Source organism: Microchirus variegatus (genome assembly GCF_963457635.1).
Source record: "Microchirus variegatus genome assembly, chromosome: 9".
In the NCBI taxonomy this organism is placed as follows: domain Eukaryota; kingdom Metazoa; phylum Chordata; class Actinopteri; order Pleuronectiformes; family Soleidae; genus Microchirus; species Microchirus variegatus.
In genome coordinates, this window is record NC_139810.1 from 22,557,824 (window position 1) to 22,574,759 (window position 16,936).

The following is a 16,936-nucleotide window of genomic DNA, read 5'->3' on the forward strand; positions in this document are numbered from 1 at the left end:
CAATTCATAGAATATTTAGATTAGAATTATGGAATTCTGTATATGTCTGGATTATCGACATTTGTTTATTCCTGAGATGGGTGTGCTAGCTAGAGAAATGTTCCTCCCTGCTGGCATGGACCGGCCTGTTTCTTCTTGTAGTGCACAGTGACGTGTGTATATATCTCGCGTAATGAAGCATAAAGTACAATGGTATTCTGGAAGGGACTAGCACCATGCTGGGATGATGGCTGTATTTGAGCACATTAGCACAGCAATTCTTCCAGTTACATATTCCAGGTCATAAAATTTCGTCTGACACCCTCAGATGCAGACGTAGTGTGAGGGGGGGAAAAAGAGAAGTGTGGAAAATTAAGCGCAACCCGTGATTTGATGTGGAAATACGCAGACTGAAATACTCAAATGTGCATGGTTTTCTCCTCTCAACATATCCATGCTCTCTGGTAAAGGCAAGCACGCTGTTGCCTTGAATATTAATCTCCCTCCTTGTACGGACTGCATCTAACAGCATGCAGAGATGATTTCTGGGGCCTCTCTCCTAAGGTGCTCCTTGTAGCCTTGGTAAACCTAATGAATTATGGGCCAACCCAGTTAAAACATGTGTGGTATTACCCCATTCCAGGGTGTGTCCTCCTGGGTGTCTATGAATCACTGATCTCATCAGACTGGTTTTCTCTCCTCTTTACTCTTCATCTCTCTCTCTCTCTCTCTCTCCCTCTTTCTTTCTTTCTCCCTCCCTCCTTCTTTCTTTCTCTCCTCTCTCTTTGCTCCCCTCCCCCATCCCCTGTCACACTCCGGTCCCCCAGGGCATCTGTCTAGGATCTGCCAGGCTCATCAGTGCAGGAGAGGAGAAGGCTAACTGGGAGCCTGTACTGGCTGTAAATCTGACCATGCTGGGAGGGAGGGGAACCTGCAGTGGCCACTCTTCCTCTACAGCCCAGTAGGTCCAGCAGGCTCCCAGTACACTGAAAAACCTTTTAGACACCTCAGACCAGACCTTTATGTGCGTCTTGGGTGATCTAGTCACAAGTGTGACTGTCAGTTCACACCTGGCATGAAACTGCATCTCCACATGCAACTCTAGTAATATGTTGACCATGTGTATGTAAATGAAGAAATGAATTAAGACCAGTTGCATCATTTTCAACAGGAAGGAGGCTTTAATTGGTTCCTGTGTCTAGTCTGCCTGAATCCAAAAGATTATGATATTGGTTTCCATTTCTCAGCGTGTTCCAGGTGAACTAAATCTAAAGGAACACTCTTACTATTAGTTTAAGTGATGCAATACATATCCCAATACAGGGATGATGATGATATAATATATACACAGTTTTCTTTGTCTAGTGAGAGGAGAGGAAGGAGGGGGAGAGCGTTGCGCGGCTGAAAGCCTGCTGCCAACTAGAGGCCGGAGGCTTGAACACATCACAAAACCATTGTCAATATTTCCATGTTGAAACAGCACTTTCTTTTAAGTATCAATCCATGAAATGTTACAACATTTTAGTGTATTCTTACACCTGTACTTATGATGTACCCAGTTTTCAGATGTTGTAGACAAAGTCAGCTAATGCTGTTCTGAGAACCAACTGACTCGGCCTGTGTTGTCTAAGCAATTGGATAACTGTGTGTCCACAGTTGGTCGATGGATGCAAATTTATACCAATGCATATATAGCTGTTCAGAAGGACTGCGATGATTTATCGATTATTCAATTTTTAAATAAATAGCCACATTTTTGAATAAGATGGAAACTAGCCCTGCCTTAGCTAACACAAGACTGTATTAGTCTTATTTGATAGTGAGTATGAGTCTGGAAAGGCTGTAGTCACCTCCCACTATCAAGAGGCATGATCAATGAAGGTAGATATATCTGCAACCCATCAGACAAATGATCTGGATGATGAAAACTTGTCAACAAATGTGCTTGCTGTAGTTTTGTAAGAGCAATGGCAATCTAGTCATGGGGAGCTCTGTGGAGAAAGCTGCTTTTTGGTTGCGGCCATGTTGGATGTATGAAAAAGTTGCTCGGTGTTGTGCAGAATGGCGTCCCTGCAAGACGTCTCTGCAAAGCAGAGAGTCAGTAAATTGAAAATCTTAGGAGACATTTGTGCACCTCGTGATTTTTGTGTTTGGGGAAACCAAATGTATTTTCTATATATTTTGCGGTTTTCTCCGATTTATTAAGGAAACAACTACTCGTTAGCTGCCGCCCTACTGTCCACTTGTGGCGGCGGGACCACCCGAGTTGTATGTTAATGTCAGGTGTGAAAAGGGCCTCGCTTCTTTCAACATGTGCAGACGCATACGGACACAAATAACACCCAACAACGTAGTTGGTTCTCAGGTGTTCCCTGCCATCAAAGCCCACCTCACTTCACCTCAAACTTCACTGCAATTAGCAAGACTTGTTTTAACCTGTGCCTGATGATAATGAGCTCTCATGCTACACCTTTAATTTTATTCACATAACCGACCAGCAGGCATATACATGCTAACAGGGTTCAGGGTGTTTTCTACAGGGAAAAAGGCGATTATGAGTCTAATGATTAAAACTGCAAGCTTAAATGATGCGTTGATATACTTTTATTTGGGCAAGGAAAGCCTTTGCTGTCTGCATAAATAAGTCTTGTTTTTATTCAAATGTGTATTTCCTAGAGAGTACAAATGTTTTGCTGCTGTAGGGAGCTGATGAGAGGTGGATGTTGTGCTCTCTGAGAAGTGAGAAGTATTATTTCCATGGTGCTATGCAGAGGTAATTTCAATCTCACGGTGGCAATAAAGCGCTGGAAGCCTCGCGCAGATCTGGACTGCAATGCAGAGAAATGGGCCCTGCTCTCTCATACATACATACATTTAGCTGGGTGTGACACCATTCCATACACATAGACACACACCCTCCCTCTCCTTATCTGAGAAATAAGCATTTTTACAGAGTTTGAGCTGTAAAAGGATAGGAGCAGATAGCCCATAAATCTAGTCATAAAAACGTTAAGTTGTCAGAGGTGCCATCAGCTATCAATCGTGTGCGGCAAGCTGATGAAGGGGAAATAGGTGATAAAAAACAGCATTTTAGGGAAATTATGTCCAGTCTTCCATTTGCGAAGTGCTGCAGTCGCATCACGGTAGAATCTTAATCACAGGCTGGTGTGGCCAGGGACTGTTCCTTGGTGTGACAGTGAGGAGGAGCACACCCTGGTGGGAGGGTGGGATATGGAGGAGAAAAGGAGAGCCGTAGGGGAGGGGGGGTGTGGAGGGAGCAGCGTTGTAGAAAATTATACAACTAGCATAAATCACTTCTACACTACCGTTTTTCTCTCTCCCTCAATTTCTCACTTCCCCCATCTCCCTCGTGTGCTCTCTTCCCCGTTCTCTTTTTCCTTACTCTCCTTCATGGCCGTGCATCCCCCTCTCCTCATTTTCACTCCCACTGCTTGTCAGCCTGACAGAACCCCCCCCCCCCAGCTTTCTGCCCTTTATTCTTTCTTTCAGTTCCTCATTCTGTTCTTTATTTGAAACAAACACTGCTCGTCACCCGCACTGTCCCACTCTTCATCCATCTCAACTTCATTTCCACTGCGGTTTGTTTACATGCTGTCTTTATTGATCTGGGTTTTTTTTCTATATTTTTTGTAGCCCACTCAGAATTTATCCCTTGTCCATGGGACTGTATTGGTGGAGCCTTAAGATTGACTTGTCTCTGAAAGATGGCTCAGATATAGTCTGTTCTTGAAATAAAGTAAACGCAATCTAGGCTGCAGCTTATTTCACACTTTATCAGACTGCAATGTGACAGGAGTCTTTGCTGCTGCTTTATTGTTGAATTTTCTCCCCAAATAGAAAAGAAAGGACATGTGATGCTTTTATATCCTGAGGTATTTTAATACAATTTGGGGTTTCATTGAAATGTCTGCTCAATGAAAGTAAATTATTCACTGCCTTATAGCTGTTTTTATATTAACTTGCATGTCTTATGCCCACTAGTGTAAGGGAGCGTGGGCTCTGAGCACAGAGAAGTGATCTAAAGGCGTCGTGTGAGAGTACGATTGCCTATTAATTGATAAATGCCTTCACTGTCTGATCTGTGACTCCCCCTTTTAATCTAAGGTCATTTGTTAATTAATTTGAATAGCCTTACAGGCTCTGCCTCTGCTCCAGCGGTCGTGCTTGAGTGATGTCATTCTGCACAGGAGACTTTAAGCGTTGTAAAATAGATGCAGTGATGCTTGTTCATCTGCAATGGCCCCTCTGGTATATTTTGCTCTCTGTCCATTTAGCAGGAGGAAGGTGTTTTTGAGAACAAAGCACTCCTTTAGGAATGGGAAAAGTAGCAGCGCTGTATTTTCTCACTTAAGATGGTGACACCAGGGTACAGCCATTGATGCACTACACAGAGCTATTAGTTGTAGTTGTGATGACTTCCTGTTGTTCTAATGTTCATGCAGCGCTGGCTCTGCGCTCACTTCATTCACAAAGTTACTGATCACCAACCAAGTGGTTCTCTGTGGTCCAGGTGGTTTATGTTGAGACATTAAAGATGTTCTGGCAGTGATCACCCGTGGCAGTATTTTGTGTCAGGTGTTGTGCTGCCACCTTTAGTTAGACTTGGGTACTGTAATGCAGTATCCATTTCCCCCAGCAGCAGTTTTTGCTGAGCTACTCTGCAGTTCAGTCACACAGCATGTTGTTTGTGACAGAGGGTAGTTTTACTGCATTACAGCGAGTGTGCCAGTGGACATGCAGGTTTTATGTAAAATGGACTGTCATAAAGATATACTGTCCAACCGTGTTTACGTTTTTTTTTTACCCTGATTAACGTTTTTTTAAAAAAAGGTTTTAACTTGCATGCTTGTGCTTTGCTTTATGTTTGTCACCTGACAAACACGTTCTTGTTTTTTTTGCCTGAAAGGTTTCCTGTTGACGACTTGGTGTGAGCATGTTTTCCCTGATGAACAGTTAATACTCACTGGTTCCTGGCCGTGACTGAAAGAGAGCACTAACCCATGCATATGTAATATTTGTAACTGCCAACCACTAGTGCGAATTTATAATTTTCAACATTAAAACACTGCCAGAAAGTCGAAAATGAAAACACAAGCTTTGATTTCAGCGTGGTGCTGGATTTGATGTTTTAATGTAGGGTTTTAAAAATGTTAAAATAAAATTGCTAGAGATTTGTGATCTCCATTATCCTTGCAGGTGGTGGAAGGATTGCTATTGATCCGAACTAGTTTGCAAAAAAAACACTTTGTGCCATGTTTCCTGCAGTGCTGTAATTGACCTGTTACAATTGATGCTGTTGCTCATTTTAGGGGTCATTTAGGGACAAAGACATACAAAATGTACTTCATGTACTAAATTTTTACTAAATCCTTAATTTTTTATCTTTGATGGCTAAACTATACACTTCTGTGTAAAAGTCTTAGGACAGTATTAGATTTGTAGTACTAGCAATGCTATTGTGACCATACAGTGTAATTATTTCTCGATCACTTTTATTGGAACACATCTAGAGAACACAGGAAACATGTGTGCAGTTACAGAGAAAATTCAAAAGCTTCTACTTATTTGAGTCAAGTATTTGGCGTGACCTACTCTTGCACTAGAACAATAAAAATAAAACCCTGGCTCTCCTCAAACTGGAGCGTTATTGGTAAATGCAGAGTTTGACCTACTATTACGTGTCAAAACTATCGGCTGTGAAAAAGGGTCTTTTACGCCAGGTCTGTTCACGACATGCTCGATCATTGCGTACACATGTTGTACGAGTTAAAGTCTTTGACGGCTTGCAAATGTAATGCGGCCAACTTTCAGTCACATCATTCCAATACAAGTGCCAATAATCACAGCATTTGACAGACATAAAAACAACAAAGCAAAGCTGCTGCAGTGATACTTTTGCACAGTACTGTACTGTACTCTTAGGGGTCCTACCCCTAATCTGGGAACCATTATTTTATAAGGCTTCAGAACGGGCAGTGTCCCTATTAATAGTCCTTCATTGTTTAAATTTAATTTGTCAAACTTTCTTAATCTAAATATCTGCCTGATTAAGCTTCCCTGAAGAGTGTGTGTGTGACTCTGAAAACCACGATATCTCATCTGAACATGGTTTAGTGTTCAGTGTAAACAGTGTTCTCTATGTTTTGAAGAAGTGATAAATCTGGCATTTTGAACTGCTTTGTACTGAATACTGAGGCAAGGTCAAAGTCACGTACGCTTATGTGAAGGTGACCATAACACCAAAGTATACATGGGATGTAGGTCATTTCTTCTGCAGTATTCTGTTATAGGGAGTGGTTTTTCTTTTTCTGACGAAATGTGCAGTGACAGCTGCATCTGACAGGGGGCAGTCGAGCTCTCACATCAAGGCAGCAGAGAAGCAAACACACAGTCCCTCCTTTTCTCCCTTTGTGACAAGAGTGCTGTTTCTATCCATCAGAGGACATTCGAAGCACATTTCAACTTCAGCATATCGGTGTAATGTATTGTGAATAATCGCTAGATAAGAATCACCAACTGTGTTTAAATCATGCGGAGTCGTGAATATATAGTTCTGTGATATAGCACCGCTTTAATTATACGCACTCACCGGATTATATCTCCAATTAATATTCCCTTCATTAGCATTAAATCATGCCAGCCATTTTCATTTGGAGGTCAAAATGAGAGATGAAGTGATGATGATGTTATCTATAGGAGGATGTATGGGGGGGGGGTAAAAAAAAATCAGTGTTAAGACTAAAGCACATTAATGTTAAAGCATTCAAAAAAGTTTAAACAGTGCACATAAAAGGAACATTTATTCACTCTCCAAAGTAAGCTTGCTGGTTACAGTTCAATGAATTCAAAATGTGGAGTTGTAATTTTGTGCCCATAAAACTATTGAAAGAATCTCATTCATTTCACTACTACTCATTTCACCACTCGCCCCATTTATGAGCAATAAGAAATAGATACATTAATGTTATTGCACATTTGAATAATGGCGCTGCACTAAACTTCTTATACCCAATGCTCACAGACTGCTTTTGTTTTTTCCGTTATTCTAAACCAAAGTAAAATCAAGTCATCATTGCAGGCCACTAATGATGAAGGTTTGAGAGCAGCTTCCATTTTATATAATTATTTATATTTATTGTAAAGCTTCTTTATGTGTTTGTAATAGTAATAAAATAAAATTTATTTTCATTCACAAGCATTTTGTTTCCTCCCTCTCGTCAGTTTTATTAAACGCTGTTTGTTGCCTTTCTTTGGTGTTGTTTGCAGAAGTATGGTAACATGGCACATGGTGTAGGCCGTGTATTTGTTATTGTGCTATAAAGGTGATTACATCCTAGGTTTAAACTTGTTTTTTTAAGCCCAGTGTCACTTCTGTTTCCTCAGCCCTCCTTAGAAGAAAAGTCATAAACCTTTTTTTTTTCTTTTTTCTTCCAAGCAGCCATGTTGAAAAGAACACCTGTAACTCGACACACAGGCCTCTCTACTCAAATGCCAGGACTTACTTTATGACTCATGGGAATGGGGACACGCTGCTAAATACATAGTTTGTGTACTAGCCTTAGCCTATCTTCCAGTTGAACATTCTCTTGGTTTCAAACATCTGAATGGGGGGCATTTTGGTTGGGCCTTATGTTTGCACAGTCCTGGGATTGTGCAGGCTCGAGAGGTGGGGGATGGGTGGGCTTCTGCAGCTACCCTGAAAACTCCTGTTAATGTTTTAGTCATTCTGGAGCCTCCGGGCTGGGAGACGGATTCAGTCAAAAAGCATTTTAGCACCCTCAGGTCCTCGGAGTGATTTACTGCGTATTTGGACATCTGCAAAGGGCTTTTGCACCTTGAAATTCTTTCTCTTCGTCTTTGTCTATCCCTGCTCGCAGTAGTAAACCCCTTGGGAATGTTCTTGTCATACTGAGTCACCTTGAAGGTATCCAAGGTAGACGATTCCTGTCACCTTCTCCCTCGGGGATCCACCCCTCTGTTCCTTGCACTCCTCCATCTTTCCTCATGCCGTTTCACCTTCAAACCTTATGCTGGGGTGTCAGCCACACCCCTCTTATCCTGTCCGTCAGACAGACAGAATTGTGTGCTGCTCCTGCGTCTCATGGCCCACCTCTTGTTCACCAGCTGGACACATCAATCCATGTGACAGGTGCTTGTCAGTCTGCTCCTCACTGGGCAGCAGCCCAAAAAGGAAAACACGGACGGAGACTGCACAACTATACCAGAGGAAGAGAGAATGTGTCAGCAAATGAAGAAGACATCTTAATAGGATATCTATCCTCACTAATAAGACAAGTATGTGTAATAGATAAGCAGTTATGAGTATTTTTCTCTACCCTGCCATGGTGTATTTATTGCTTTGTTGCCTATGGCGGCCACTGTGTGTCAAGTGAAGAGGAGAGCCGTCAGTGGTCATCAATAACAGGTCTGTGTGGTGTGGGTGGTGCAGGCTGTGTGGCATGTGTTTCAGAAGTGATGGCCAGAGGCCCTCGGTCTCTACAACTCTGAAAATATGGTGTCATTAGCATCTGTGTCTCCAAAACTAGGACTGTAGCTGAAGAGGCCCAAACATATCTGGTATGCGGTGTTTAGGAGGCACGCAGACAGGATAATTGCTGGGCAGAAGCTGACCGCAGCTCCAGACTTTCAAGTGCTCATTGCCTTTGAGCGTTTTACACCCGAGTGGCTGAATAGCCGTGGGGAAAGAAGGTCTGCAAAGATTTATTGCTCACCCTTAAGTCTTTTGTTTCTTAAGACCAAGGATAACTTGGTCAGCCACCAAAGAAGTCTCAAAACTGAGTTTGTAATATCATTGATGTACGACTGGTTAGTTGGTGCACATCGAAGTCCAAAATGCACAAAACCAAACATGTGAAATAGAACCAATGAGCTAAGCTTTTATCCATTACTGACGCATTCTCTGAGATGTTTGGCAGCATTTCGTAACCACTGTGGTCTCTTTGCCAGTACCCGTGATTTAAACACAGGAACAAAGTGTTCTTGTTGAGGTGGAGAAGCACTTGGAATGTTCTCGGGGTTAATTTAACGCGGTACCTGCCAATAAATTAATTTACTTTGGTTTCATGCAACATCTGCCTTGCATGCTCCAGTTTTTTTTAATAACGGTGCAACATAAATGAAGGTTACAGCGTTTCCTATTCAAAATTGCTTTTGTGTATTAATGCGCAAGTGAGACTTTGCATGTACAGCTAAAATTATGTCAAAAGATTAAGTGGCTTGTCCCCTCCTTTATCACTCCTTGCCTCCCTCACTTTCTTGTTAAAACACACAAAAAAGACTTTATAATTAGTTGCATATGGCGCTCAACTGGCATGGCCATTTTATTAGTGTGTTGGTAAGACATATTTACAGTCAAATGTTATGTCTTGCCATAAACATATTTATTGTTATATTGTACACTTGTGGGGATGGCACAGTGATTGACACCACAGTGAGGGAAAAAAAGTAGGTTTGGTAGGAGTTTTCATGACTTGAAGGGCAATTTTATTGTTGCACAACAAACGGCAAACAAAGTGAACTACGCATTTGTTACAATTATGGTCTTGTCACCAAAAATAAAAATTGGTCTTGCATTTTGCATTTACTTCCTCATAATAATCTTTTTTTATTTATTTATTAGTAGTTGTGTCAGAGGTGTTGATTTAGTTACATTGTCCATTTATTATGTTACACCCCACCCTTACAGGGGTAAGGTTTTAGCTGTTTTGAGTTAAATCAACACGGTCTTAATATGAATAGTTATAGATAATATAATAAATAGGAGGTATAGTGCATCTTACACAGGTTGTGTTTTATTGTATTGTCAGTTGGACCCAACATCAGATGTTTTCTTTGACAATGTCAGGTGACAAAGTCACACCTACATGTCGGAGAGGGTGTGTAGTTCACCATATGCATATTTGCACAGTTAAACTTGTGCTCTTGCTGAATATAAGGATCTTGCACACTTCGGCTCGACAGTTCAAACAAACCAGTTAAAAGAAATAATCAATGCAAAAATAAATGTCTTATAATGACCTCAGCCAGCTTTGTCCTAACTTGGAATATTTTTTTTTGGCTTCTGTGAGGATTTAACTCAAATTAAGAGCTGGAATATTTGAGCATTTGTACAAACCCCTGCTTAGCCCTCTAAGGTATGGCTTCAAGTATGCTAAGTCTTCGCCAACAGCAGCCATCCCTTGCCAGCACTATAAATGCCCAGATGTCTGTACCTAAGCAAAGCCTGACACAAGGAAAAATTATTAAGTCAAACGGACTCTAATACAAATAAAACGCATACCGCTCCTGAAAGATAAATATTTACTCGAGATCATCTTATCAATAAAATCTGTCAGAACCAACTATACACTTTCAAAATGTGGCTTTAAATGATCTGTACATCCATGGGATCCACATTAGATTATGACTCATTTAGGCTAAGAACAGTTCTAGTGGGAACATGATTGAACAGTGTTACCACAGCAATGCCAGCTTTTGTTGATTTTACGTCTGTTAAAGTTGGTGATCTTTGGCATTTGGATTGGAATGATGTGACTGTTTGTCCTGTATATTAACCAGGCATCAAGTAGTTTAGGTCATATAGCATGTGTATTGGTTTAATCAAGCTTTCCACAGCAGATATTTGTCAGACACTTTGATCTACAGAAACCTCTTTCTTTTTTTTCTTTTCAAACCACACATTTCCTGTATGCGTTTCAATAAATAAAGACTTTTGCACAGTACTATTTTGACATATAACCCAGTATATCTCCAGTAAATACTATGTTGGCAAAGTAATGGCTACCATGTTGCTCTGAGTTAGTTAGTTAGTTACGAATACGAACACGAATACTTTATTGTCCACAAAGTGAAAATTTGTCTCTGGTTCCACCACAGCAAACATGTAGACAAAACATTAAAAACTAGACATAAAAAGCACAATACACATAAAACTGGACGAAAAAATGGTCGTGAAAAGGAGCGACAACAGCATGTAACTGAAAACATTTGAGGTTTGATGAATTTTAACATCCATGAGATTTAACTCACAGGTGTCAAAAAAGACCCACAACATGAGTAAATATGGGAAAATGCTTGTGGGGAGGAGCAGTTTGGTGGAGCCATGTTGTGCAGCTAGCACATTTCCTCCATTTCATCACAGATGGACTGAGAAAGACAGATCCCTTCTCTGTGTCGCAGTCTGAACTTGACTCTCACAACCATACATATCTGCAAAGCCGCTCTATGCCCGGCTTCTCTTTGCTAAAATGCAGAGGCTTCTGTGGTCTAATTAAAATAATATTTTCCCTTTTGCAAGACTTTTATGACAATGGTATTTGCATTCATTTGTGTAATTATTCACAGGGATGCATTAAGGCTCCAGACATGGGCGTGTGCTCGTGCAGACATGGAAAACTCACCAAAGTAGAGAGAAAACTGCTTAGCTAAAGGGAATTAAAGACCTTGTCAAATGACTGTCGGTTATTGCTCCAGAGGAAGAGCAGTGGCAGTCAACAATGATGCACCACAGACAGTAATTTTGAATCACGTTTTTTCACAGTTTCAGACAACTTAAGCACCTGTGCCAAATTCAGCCATAAATAAACAGACAGCCACCTACCAAAAGTTAAAACAAGCAATTGGAGTCAATTTCATTCCCAAATTTATAGCCCGAGTTCTTCATACAAAAACTGACAGTAAGTGACTGTTAAACAAGATTAAAAACACTTTATTGATTGTAAAAGGTCTAGTAAAGAAGAACTTTATTTTTGAGTTACGATGTGATGAAAAAAACAGTGAAAAGCTACGGCTCATGAAATATCCATAAATACACATAATATAGCCAAAAAGCTTTGTATAATAGTTTTTGTTACACCTAATTTGCAAAGGGAACATGTACTAAAATGCACTTAAATGTTATACTCTGTGTATGTGTCAGTCAAGCATTATGGCAGCGAGATTTAAAACGAAGCATTTGTGAATTGTATCTCCCAGCATTTTGCCCAGTCACTGCAGTAAAAGAGCAGCTCTGTCTGGTATTAGTGCACTGTGAGCTTAAAGGATCATTGACACGACACCACCCACTCAATTTGTGTGAAATCCCAGCTAATTATTGACAATGCATTATTAGCTTAGTATGACAACATTAATGGAAAGATTTGATTTGAATTTTAATTATGCATTTTATCATTTGTGTTTTCATGTAATAATAATCTTTCCAAATGATAATTATTTGTCTTTATTTAAAGTCGATATTCAATTAGGCGTGTTATCTAAGCTGCATTCAAACTGAATATTTACTGTCGTATAAATAGATTTCAGAATTGTCCACCACAATAACTCCATCACCTCAAGTTTGCATTTTGTTTTTATAACTCAAGTATAGTAGAAATGTGAAAAGCCAGCATGTACATCTAACCTGAGCGGCTTAAAATGGGAAGTTTAGTCAATCTATCTAGATCTACATCAATTTCTCTCAATCTTTATCTCTATATATCTGTTTATTTTCATTGTAAAACAATCCAACCATGGAAATCAATCTTGCTGATTTATGATTTGCAGCTCGGTTTAGCCGTCTTATGTGCATTTATAGCTGTCTTGCCGCACGCGTGTGTCTTTGTGTGTCTGTGTGCTTTATACAGCTTAGCTGTGCTGGGGGAACCTGTCACATTTTGATTGGTTTCTGTGTAATTTAGTTGTGCTTGGATGGACGTGTTTGATTGAATGACACCACTGGCCCATATGGTGGGAGAATGAACCAATGTTGCATTTATGTGCAGAGCTTACACATTTCTGATGTTTTCTTTCTTCGGTTAAGAAGATTATACGTTTGTGTGAGGAAAGATATTTTTGTATTTTCTACTTATCAAAAAACAGCAGTGATGATACAATGAGCTGCAGTATATTTAATTATGCCGTTTTATTGGCTGCCATATGCCTGACACTTACTTGTAATATTTTTAATTAATCACTGACGGAATTCAGAGAATCAGGTCTCCGACTACTCCTGATAATCTAAAATAAAACAGTGTTTTATTAACGCCAATGTGTGGAAGAGACTGTTTTGTGTTTAAGGCAACAACAAGCTTGACTTAACTGTATAAACATAAGTGTAATACGCGACATACTTCCTTGATTGCAGTCCTTCTTTGGTATATTTAATTGACTGGACATTATTTTAATTGATACGGTCTCACAGCCCTAAGACTTCCAGCTGTTGCAAAACCTTTCCATTTAGGATGAGGTCAGAGGCTTTCTTTTTTTTTTTTTTAAACAAAACAACAAAACGTGCATGCTGCACTGCCACTTTACCAAAACAGTGACTACAACTGCTCAGCTCGGCCTCCTGTAGCTTACATGTGACTCCGAGTGGAAAGTAGCACATTAACATAGGAAGTAATCCTTCCATACATTATTGGAATAGTCTCAACTATGGTTGTAGCAAACATGCACTCCTTTATCCAACAATGAACACATTTAAGAACTTTTTTTTATAATGTGTGATGACCTGGAAATATTTTTATCTGCCACAGTGGACTGCACCAGTGTGATTTTCTTTTTTTTTTTAGTCTTTCCCTCTTAATACATTTGTGAAACATGAGTAAAGATTAAGTGTATAATTATAATAAATTACATAAGGCTGCAACATAACATTTAAATGGTAGTAATATTTTCAGGATTGACTATATTTTGTTTTTTGTCAGTGCCAACATCCAGGTGCATGGCCAGCTGAAGCATGTTTAAGCTAAACTAAGCCAATCAGCTATTGGGTCCAGCTACACAATAACAATAGGCTACAGATGAAATTGGCACAGGCTTCTCATTTACCTTGACAAGAAGGCAAATAAAATGTCCAATTATTTCTGGCTCACTATGTTAAAAGGTTAAGTAAGACCCTAAAAGACAATAGTGCATAATATATGGTGAGCTTGGATCCATTCATTAATATATACATTATACTGGTTTAGGCATAAGAACATACTCTGTTAACTTATTTTTCTGGCTCCCAAAAACTACAGCCACTGTCTGAAAATAAAATAAGTATGGGTCACCGGGAGCTGCTTGTGCTTGATTTAAGGCAGTTATTTTTAACGGGAACGTCTCTCAGAAACAGAAACGTGAAGAACTTGAGAACTTGGAATGATTCAGCATATGGACATTAACCTGCCTGCAGAGGAGACTGCTGGTGCAGGCATTTAGGAATGAGCCAATACGATATTCTGCGTGTGTCAAATACTATAGCTAAAATCAGTGGATCTGATCATTGGAAAAAGGGAAAAAAAATGTTCAATCTGATGTATGGCCTAAATGTGTCCCTAAGAACAGGAAACATTCTGGAAGACAGATGTCCGTCAGTATTTTTATGCGATCAGGACGTGGCTCAGGACCACAAATGTCTGCCACATAGTTGGAGTGTATAGGTTTTATGTTTTTTTATTTATTTTTTTAATGGCTGGATGTAGCTGCATCAACACAAGTGTCATTAACAGCTGAGTTTATTAAAAGTGCTAAAAGATTATGTCTACATGATGTCAGCGTTGGAGGGAATTCAAAGTTGCGATATCAGCGTCACATGGGGGACGTGTCTTACTTCTTCCGACCTCCTTTGGAACATGAGTTTGGTTAACATGAAACATGATCTTTTTTGTGCGAGTGTCTTTTGTATGCATTACAGGTTGGAAATGAATAAATAAATGAATAAAGTACAGGACACAGAGAAGTGGTATGAGCCATATATAACAATGAAAACTGCAAAAACTTTTTTTATAGACTTAATTGAATTCGCTCTATCTTCCTTTTTTTTTGCAACTCTTCCTCCCTCATCTCCCCTTCGCTCAGCACGGCTCCTCTGACTCTTCATAGTGCAACTGAAAACGTAAACATTGTTTGGGTATCCTTTGTACTGAGAGGAGCGAACTGTAGATAACCAGTTTATGGCCAAAGATTTTTGCGCCCCAGACAGGAAGTAACCTCGCAGCAATGTACTGTATTTTAAATCTAGATTTTTGATGCAGATAATGCATTTTACCCACCAACTGTGTAATATACCTTCCTGGTTTAATTTTATATTTATATATATGTGTGTTTTTTTTTGTTTTTTTTTAAATCAACCTGTGATTCTTCTTCATGTGGAACCAGTGTGGGAAACGTGTGCCCTCTAGCGCCCCCTATCAAGGATTCGCGACTAAATAATACCCTAGTCTTGCTCCCCGTCTACAGTTGATATGAATGATAATCATCTGCAGCGCCGCAAATGCACAACAACTATTTCAGCTTTTTACAATCGAAAAAGATGCATCATAGCACTTCACATCTTATTTCAAGGATAAATTCTACAAAGCTCCGGTGTTCACACAGATTAGAAAACTGATTAGATGTATGTATAATGTTGTTTTCCTGAGATAAATTAAGTAAGCACAACAAATAATTACCATGATTATTTTCTTTTACCAATGCAGTGCAATTTAAATCAGTTCTAGGATTTAACAAGGCTTGGCATAGATTATCAGCGAACTTTGAAGCTAAATTAAATATTTCTCCAAATTATGCATTTGCTTTAAATTACACATTGTGCAATTCAGTTTATCTGCTGTCTGTGAGTTACAAACTAACCATCACAGTTGTATTTTGTTTTGTACAATTATTTCAGTATTTAAAACTTGTCACATTATGGCTGGTCTATGGTTTGGGTTTTCTAGAACATGTTTGTATTGTTTACCTCTGTGTTTTTCAGTAGTCTGACGTTTTTGTGGCCTATTACACATTTCCCTCGGTTTGTGCCTTCACATGCACTTAACTCCTCCACTATGGATTTTTGCAAGATAAGAAATCATGTCTTCACCTTTTAAAATGTAGGAAAAATTACAGTCTAAAAGAGATTTACTTTATTCTATTTGGTGCTGAATAAAATAATTGACATATAATGCAGTTTCTAATAAACTAACAAATATGGTTAACTCAGATTTCAAAAGCAACAGAAGGAGTTAAAATTAACCATGTTCTTAATGCAGCTTTGTAAATACCCAACAAATATCCTCTTTGAAAAACAAAACCCAAAAACTGATTCATCACTAATCCTGCATGCCCTTGTCTTAAAATTATGCAATTATGATTTTGTTAAAATCCTCTTCACATCTATAGAGCCATTGATAAATTGTAAATTAAGTTGTCTAGAAGAAAAATAGAAATAAATCTGGTGTTCTAGGAGACTGAGAAAACAACTTGCACAACCTATACCAGCGATACATCCCACCACCCCCTCCTGTCTGCTCTCTCGTTAAAACTCTGCCCTTAAAAAAACATAAAAATACAGACTAAGTGAAAAGGGGGGGGGGTAAGATTTGTTGATACTGACATCATGAATCTGCCGTAAGGAAACACTAAACAATATCATAATGAACCACGCAGGAACATGGGTGAACCAAAGAATACACTTTGTCAGTGTGGATGAGCACACTGTATTTTTTACTTATTGACGGCTAGGCAAATAATACAAAAATATATTATGTGATCGCTTTTCCAGTTTCATTTTCATGTGGTTGAGTAAGAAAAATGTAGGAAAGTGAAGGATACAGCTATAATTTTTTAAGTTTCCCACTTTGCTGTTCAGTTTGTGCCTCCCTTTTTTCTTTTTTTTTCTTAAAGATATTGAGAAATATTTGTTTTGCGCGGGTGGAGAATTGTAAGTGGTTTGTCTTTCACACCCTCTCTGAGGCTGATTCCACCCTCCCTGCCTCTGTAACCTCAGGGAAAACAAAGAAAAGAAGGTGCAGTGAACAGTGAGCCAAAGAAGCAGGAAGCACACAAATCCTTTTATACAACTGGAGGTAGACCTACCACCGCACAATTGTAAAAGCTCTTCTAGTTAGAGAATTCGAGCATCTCCTCTGCCCCATAAACCGGTCACGTGTTGCCTCATTCATTAACAAGAGTCTGC